The 7,500-nt window shown below is 39.5% G+C and overlaps 1 protein-coding gene across 3 annotated transcripts in view; it reads left to right on the plus strand.

Annotated features, from left to right (window-relative positions):
* nlgn4xa (neuroligin 4 X-linked a) overlaps positions 1–7,500 on the plus strand; it is an 85,397-nt gene that overhangs the window by 1,428 nt on the left and 76,469 nt on the right. The window contains exon 1 of one of the 3 annotated variants that reach the window (XM_029447317.1): positions 6,327–6,431. The exons of the other annotated variants lie outside the window; for them this stretch is intronic. The gene's annotated coding sequence lies outside the window, so the exon portion shown is untranslated. Of the gene's footprint in view, positions 1–6,326; positions 6,432–7,500 lie in introns of those variants that run through there. 3 annotated transcript variants of the gene reach the window in all.

A 7,500-nucleotide genomic window follows, 5' to 3' on the forward strand; every position in this document is an offset into this window, starting at 1 on the left:
CTATACCTGCTCTGAGATGAAATGATCATGTCCACAGTGACTTTAGACCCATGGGGACGGAAGCATGAAGTATTTTACTGGAAATTAAATACAAAGATTGGACTATAGATTTGTTGTATTGCTGCTGTTGTGTGTGTTTGCTCGTAAAAAGGTGTAGGTGTGACCACCCCCCCTTTTGAATTTCAAACCTGCTCAGGTCTGCACTGATATTGTACCAGACTCATTGTGCTGTGAAGCACAGCCTGCCTTCATTTCGCCATCTTTAGCACAGAGGGGGGGGGAATGTCCAGGCAGGTGTAAGATCCATTTCAAAACGAGCGTAAGAGACAACATTTGAGGATTATGGTAATTCAGTGAGGTTTCTTTTGACAGTGATCGAGAGAGCTGGATGCATCCAAGCTTCTAGGAATCTGCAAGTTAATGTACTTTAACATTTGTTCGTGGACTACAGTTCCGTGTCCCATCGATCATTTCTCCTCTCCCGGATTTGTCCATTTTGTCCCATTTCTAACATCCAGGATGACAGTCGTGCCATTTGAAAATGAAAGTCAAAACATTTACGACGCTCACAAGAGATCACTTCGTAATCTCCTCCCAACATGTTCAAAATAATATTGAGGATTCCTGGAACATGTCAGGGGACGAATGCAGGAAATTGGTTTTATTGTTTTGTCAGAGAATCATCTTTTTTGGTGAGAGCAGATGGGCCTTTAAAATATGCGCTCACTGTTTTTGCCTTAAATCTTTTTTTCATTTTTATCTTCACTGACCTCGTGTTGCCCTTTTTGAAATTACACAAAAGGAAGTCATTTAGGGTAATAACCGGAGCTAAATCTCTCCCAAATGTAGCAGATTTTTTTTCTCACTGTTTCTTGCACGTGCTTGTCATTTCCACTGCAGGCCTTGCTTTACATGGTGCACCAACATATCCATCTGACTGGTCAGTGATGCCATGCAGATGCTGAGCAGGCAGTTGTCTTCTCATGTGACTAACAGGTAGAAACAGCAGGAGCTGTGGAACAAGCCGGACTCTCTGCTGATATATTTTTATTTTGTGTAAGCAGAGCTACCGGAGCTCTGAAGGAGAATTATTGCACCGTAAGACGTCCTGTCACTAACCAAGCATGCCGTATTTGGAAGAGCGGAGTATAGCGACCTCAGATGTACCTTTGCTTGAACTATGCAAGTGTCAGTGGTGTGGTGCATACTTTCAAGGGGCAGAGGAGCAAAAAAAAAAACAGAGGCACCTCTTCCTGGAGGGTTAAAATTAGTAATTCTGCCTCCGTGCTGGGAGTGTTTTTTTTGCAAACATTTTTGAGAGCCTTTTGTTTATCACACGCTGTGGCTACTGTAGTCAATGTTACCGCTTTTACCCCGTGGTTAAACAACAGGAGCGGAGGTACCATCGGGCCTCCTGAGTGCAAACATGAAGCGTGAGTGTCCAATTAACAGTGCATTCACACACACAGACACAAAGGCCGTCTCTTGCCTCACACAAGCCTAAACCTTGTGTGTGTGTGTGTGTGGAGGGGGGCGGGTGTTTGCGTTAAGCACAGCATTCACATACTTAGCTATGATTGGGCTGTCATTTTATCCTGTTGCCACTTTACTGGCTCATGACAAGGTAGTTCATTTCTCGAGGGGAAGCGCTTCCATGCAAAGTTCTTTCTTCTTTGAGTCATGGTTAGCTTGTTATAGTTCTGTGGTTGAGAATTGGAAGGCGGTTGATTGCACCCATTAGGTTTCCCTCCTTCGTATTTAAAGTTTTCTTCTTGATTTACATAAAAAATTATGTTTTCACAAGGAGGAAATGAAACGGCATTTGGTTGGGTTATAATTAGAAATGTATTCAACTAGCTTCTGAAAGTGAGTTTCCATTGGTGAGAAGTGGGAGGGGAAGGTGTAGGCACACAGGCCTTTCATATTTCAAAAAGGAGAGGCATGTTCCATTGTTCTTCCTGTGTCTGCTCGCGTTTCCTACACCTTCTGAAGTCGATTGACAGTAATTGTGTGTTCAGAGGTGGAATAGGCTTTGGCCATATCAACCATAGGATAAGTGGCTTTGTAGTCTTCCGACATGCCAACATTTACCCATTCACAAATGATTGCAGGGCTGCTATACAAGGTGCCAAACTGCTAGTCTAATGCTCATTCACACACACTCTCTAACCGATGGCTATGCCTTCGGGGGCAATTTGGGGTTCAGTATCTTGCCCAAGGACACTTGGACATGCCTGGAGGAGCCGGAGATGGAACCACTGATCTTCTGATTGGTGGACGACCCGCTTTACCTACACAGCCGATAATGGACGGATGTTTTCTAAAGTATGCTTTAAACAATCAGTGTCATTCGTCGATGTTTAAAGGCAAAACACATTTTACCTGTCCTGAATGGTCATACTTAAAGTCAGGGTGAAAAGCCATCATGAAGAGACGGAAGTGTCCTGGAAGATTTCATGGTTATGTAAAGAATAATAGGGGTGTCAGGATTATTCAAATGATTTGACATTCGGTTTAAACCTTTTTTTTTCTGCACGGCCATGCCATTGTCAGACTATGGAGTCTTGACTCTTAAACATCAAGAGATCTGAACATCACTGACATTTACATTTTCACAAATTCTTCTTTAAAAACATATGCTGCATTGTATCAAGCCGTATATAACCACCATTTTTTACTTTCGACACTAAGACCATATGGTCGAATTAAAAATAATTTTAGTAAAATGTAATAACAATAATGTATTTCACCGGTCAATTGGGAACAAACTGTTACGAGGCACTGAATGCGGCATGAAATCCCTGTCAGCGACCACGTGCTTACCGCACAAAGCGACGTAGATGCATAATCGATTCTAAGTGAAGACGGTGCAACCACGGCTCTCTAAAGTCCAGATGGCGTCATCGCAATAGCAAAAAGACACCAGATCTGGTGAAATCATCTGATATATAAACTACATATATAGTGTATGTATAGCTCATTCTCATCTCTGTTGAGAGTTGCCTCGACATGCGCAGTACCAAAATATCTGGCTATTGACAGTCACAAGTATGGAAGTGCTCTGCTCTCTGACAACCTTGAAATGCTAAATTGTGTGTGTGGGAGGGAGATTCTGGAGGAGAGATAGTGTGTGCTATTGGTTATTGTTATGGTTCTGTGCATTGATACTTGCACTTTGTGATGTGCCTGGGTCAGATATGTGACTAATGTGAATAATATTTTTCTCTACATTAATTTGCATTTGTTTAAAATGTGTCCATAAAAAAAGCTAAAAATAAATACAATTGAAATCTACATTACCTGGTTTCAAAATCATGCCCAATTGATTATGTAATTAATAGCCCTGCTACAGTATATTCTACAAATATGCAAACATTAAGTGTTACAAGGTGTTGTGGCCTAATGTGGCTGTAATTTGCAGTTGGATTATTTAATCTGACCCCATCATCGTCCAAATGCTGCTTCAGAAGCACAAACACAACATACTGTATATGTATACTATATACCGTCTGTACAGTATATGAAGTAATTATCAATTGCGGTGGTTGAGTGTGTGTGTGTGTGTGTGTCACATGTCATAGTTAAGACGACAGGGTGCCTCTGCAGGATCATTTTATAAAGATTGAAATGCAAATGACAGAGAGCGCCTTCATTGGTATTCATAGGATTTATCTCCTATAATCATTAAGGGTGAGAACAATGTTCGCATCTCCTATGTGCGTCTGCCAAGGAGAGCCACGGAGCGCGCTCTGCATTCAGCCTGAGCCGTCTGAAGGACAGTTTGTCATAAAACAACGCATTATTAGAAATACTGTACACTGGGTCAATTTATCACAGGAACGTTTTACAAGCCTGCTGTATAACCTCGGTGAACAATGAGCAACAACTTCACCCATGCAAAGCGTCGCCACATTTACTGCTTTTTACTATTTGACGACTTCTGTCCCACAAACACAGGTCTGGATGTTCTTCATATAGTTGTAAATTGCATCATTATATAACCTGATCGTGAAGGCAAACAGCCAATGATGAACAGCCCGTGTACTCAAACACCAAACAAATGATGTGCTCCAGGCAATTTATCTCTTGTTGCTAGGATATCTATATGCAGTGATATCAGGATAATTTAAATATAGTTTAATTTCTATACAGTCACAATAAATTGAGCTATTTAATGAATAAATAAGCGCATACTGTTTTTCTTTGTTAACATGCTTATGTGTTTTACACTTGTGGTATTAATATGGGCTCAAAGCAGTTAGGAGATAAAGTGGTGTTCAAGAAAATCAGTTTTCCTTATTAATATGCAAATGTGTATAATGTAGTCAGTGCATAAAGGAGAAGTTGTGGGGCGAAGATGTATTATGTTCTATTCTTGGGTTCAATAACCCATGGCCATATTAACACTGAATTGAGTTTCTGGTAATGTCAGTTTCCTTTAGTTTCACGATAGTTGAATGCCAACAACATTTGTCAACAATTCCCATAATAAGAATTAAAATGTGACAACTTTAAATAAATGCATAAAGGATTCAGTGTTTCTCCCCCATCTTTATATTCCTGGCAGGGAGGCTGGATTACGCGCTGGTCAAAATGGGCAACTGCCCCAGACCCTCAGGGGATGTAAAGACTCCAGGTCTACCATGTAATTAGTTTGTGCTAATTAAATTGATTGCAAGTGTTTCTGTTAATGTCCCCTGTATACACCACTAAAGCACATTTCTTTAACTGAAATGCTATGGGCCTTAAAGAAAAGGCCTCTGTTACCTCAGTATATACAGTACTGTGCTTACATAGTGCATTTAACTTAATACATGTTCGCTTAATTAAGCTACTACAAACTCATTATTTACTTATTATAAAATATTTTTTTGCCTGGCTGCAAGGGACTGCAAATCATCCATGGAGTACTACAGGGATCAGTCCTTGGTCCTTTACTAATTTCCGTCTACATGCGTACCTTTATTTCAAAAGCATCATATAAGTATCCACTCGCATGCAGACGATTCCCAAATTTACGTATTTGATTCTAAAATAATGCAAATAAAGAAAACTACATGTCTGCCTTACATATGTTAAAATCTCATCTCAGAACTTGTAAACTTCAATAAATCAGTTATAAGTTAAAAGTTATTATCATAGGTTCAGAATTGTATATATATATTTATATACATATATCTAGGAGGGGGTTCATTGGGAGGGCTCATTGCCTATAGCTACGGCCCTTGAATAACCTTTAAAATGTGCATGTGTGTCCATGGAACAATTCACACTGTGATATGACTTCACAGTCAGTTTAATCAATTCATGAACTGTCCGAGACACTTTGTGGAGCCGCTCCACTAACTATGGATGTGTTGGATTCACACCATGTTTTTCTTGTGAATCAGGACACGTATGTACTGTATCACTGATATCACATGATCATGTTATCTTGATTAGGCTCTTGTTACATTTGTTCATAGACACAAATTCATTAGGAAAGAGTTCATAATAAACATGTTTATCACAAAGTTCAGTAAGTATTGGGGGGTATGTAGATATGAGCTTAAACTCATCAGGCCTCTCAAAATCCCGCCTAGGAACTCCCCTTAAAGTTCGACTATGATAAAAATCGTTATTTTTGAAAAATTCTATGTGATGTCACTTATAATGAGGTAGTTTTACTGATAGTTACGGTTTGTATTAGACAATGGAAAAATACAAAATGCATAAAGTAGCAGAACTTTCATATGTGTAGGCGAATAGTGGCACACCGAATACGTAATCTAGGTCGAATATGCAAAGATTTCGTACTCGCATTTACCAATATGTTATTTGTAAACTGCAGTACTTTTATTGACATGCTAACGCCATCATGCTGACGTGTTCACAATGAAAATGTTAATATCCGGATGTTTTAGCAGGTATAATGTTTACCATATGTTTTAGTTTCGTGTTAGCATGCTAATTGTTGCTAATTTGTAAAAAATGTACAGCTAAGGCTGATGGGAATGTTATTAGTTTTGCAGGTATTTCCTTTTTTTGTAACGCCTCCTGTTAACTTACATGTATAAGAATATTTTATTATTTCTGTAGCCTAATGTCAGATGGCCAGTGTGGTGTACTATACAATGTGGACATATATTTCAAATAGTATGGCACTGCTATTACCAATTTCAAATAAGTAAATAGTTTAAGAAGTAATTAGTAGTAATCTAGTTTTACTTCCTGTCTTTGTGTTTTCCCACCTTCTGTGATTAGTTTGCCCCGTCCTGATTTGATCTTCCTGTGTCCAATCACCCTGCCCTTGTACCCTCCAGCTGTGTCCTGTTCATGTGATTAGTGTCTCTGTGTATATATATAAACCCGTCTGTCCCATTGTTCCTCGTCGGTTGTCTTCTACCTGGTGTGGTTGGTCATGCCGAGTCTATGAATCCCTTGCCATCCTGGTTTGTTCACTCTGTTTTTGCTTTTATACCTTTTCGTATCCTAAGCTTTGTTAAATAATGCTCGCTTTTCATCATCTCCCTCAGCCTGTTTACTGCGTTTGGGCCCTTCTCCTTTACCCCGTACCCGTGATAATCGGCATGTGTCGTTTTCTAATTTAAGATATCTGATGGATGACTGATTTCACTCTGAGATGCTTGATTAATATGGACCCGAAACTACATTTGCAAAGTTAAGAGAATGTGTGGAAGTGCCAGCCCAGCAAACATCAGCTAAAGTATAGATTTGACCTGCACCAACAGTGGAAAGCCGATGGCATCACAGGGAAAGTTGAGCCATCTGTAGTCGACCCCAGGGGCAAACGGACAAATATCAAAAATAGCACATTATGAGTGTAAAGGGATTATGATGTCATCCATAAAAAAGTATATTCTTTCCTTCTTGACAGTTCCAGCTTGTAGTGTATTCCCTTTTTCAAACGGAAAGATTGGCTGCTTGGCCTCTCTCTCCAGCAGAAGAGTTCTGAAGGACCATCACAAGGACATTTTCCTGGGAGATTCAGAAATGAGACATGAAAGTAACAGGAGCAAGACATTTAAGGAAGTATTTTCCTCCTAAAACATTTTTAAGGGTTTGTTGACTCCAGTCTCGAAAAAGGCCTCTTCTCTTTTGCTGGCTCCACAACATTGTTAGCAAAGCAGAAACCAAGAGACATTGTAGCCACTTGCCAGTAGGTGTCATTGATTGTTACCATGGCAACATAGCTGCTAATTCTGAGATGTGCCCAAGGGTAGAATAACAAATTTAGTTTAAAGGGTTGGTTCAACCAATTAACAAAAAAAATTAAATCTAGGTAACCTGGGGAGTGATTAAATTCTACAATTAAAAGTTAAGGCAGGCATTATTAAATGTTTTAGTATCTACAACTATCTGCAACAAAACCAACAGTGTGTTTTGACTTCCCTACATTTTCTGTGGCTCTCAACCCAAAGCCCATTGGTTCCTACTGAAGACATAAATCAATGCAACTCATATAAAAGTAGTATTTCCTTCCATAATTACAGTGTTGTA

The sequence above is a fragment of the Cottoperca gobio genome, chromosome 2, assembly GCF_900634415.1.
Source record: "Cottoperca gobio chromosome 2, fCotGob3.1, whole genome shotgun sequence".
Taxonomy (NCBI): Eukaryota; Metazoa; Chordata; class Actinopteri; order Perciformes; family Bovichtidae; genus Cottoperca; species Cottoperca gobio.